Raw genomic sequence first — 259 nt, 5'->3', positions numbered from 1 at the left:
GAATCGCCCTGTAGCAGGGCTGGGGTCCTGCCGGTAACCTGTGCCCAAGGCGGGGACCTCCTCCCACCCACTAGGCTGGGGAAGGGACCCAAGCCTGGAAAACGCGCAGCACCAGCCGACCAGACAGTCCGCCCTTGAGGCCGGGCGCCCCGGCCGGGAGCAGCACCTGCGCGGGCGAGGCCCTCCTCCCAGCCCTCCCGGGACCAACGGGGCTCCCACGCCGGCCTCGCCCGCACCGGGCGGAGGACGCCGAGCCCGC

The sequence above is a fragment of the Tupaia chinensis genome, unplaced genomic scaffold, assembly GCF_000334495.1.
Source record: "Tupaia chinensis unplaced genomic scaffold, TupChi_1.0 Scaffold000161_1, whole genome shotgun sequence".
In the NCBI taxonomy this organism is placed as follows: Eukaryota; Metazoa; Chordata; class Mammalia; order Scandentia; family Tupaiidae; genus Tupaia; species Tupaia belangeri.
This window is presented reverse-complemented; position numbering follows the sequence as displayed.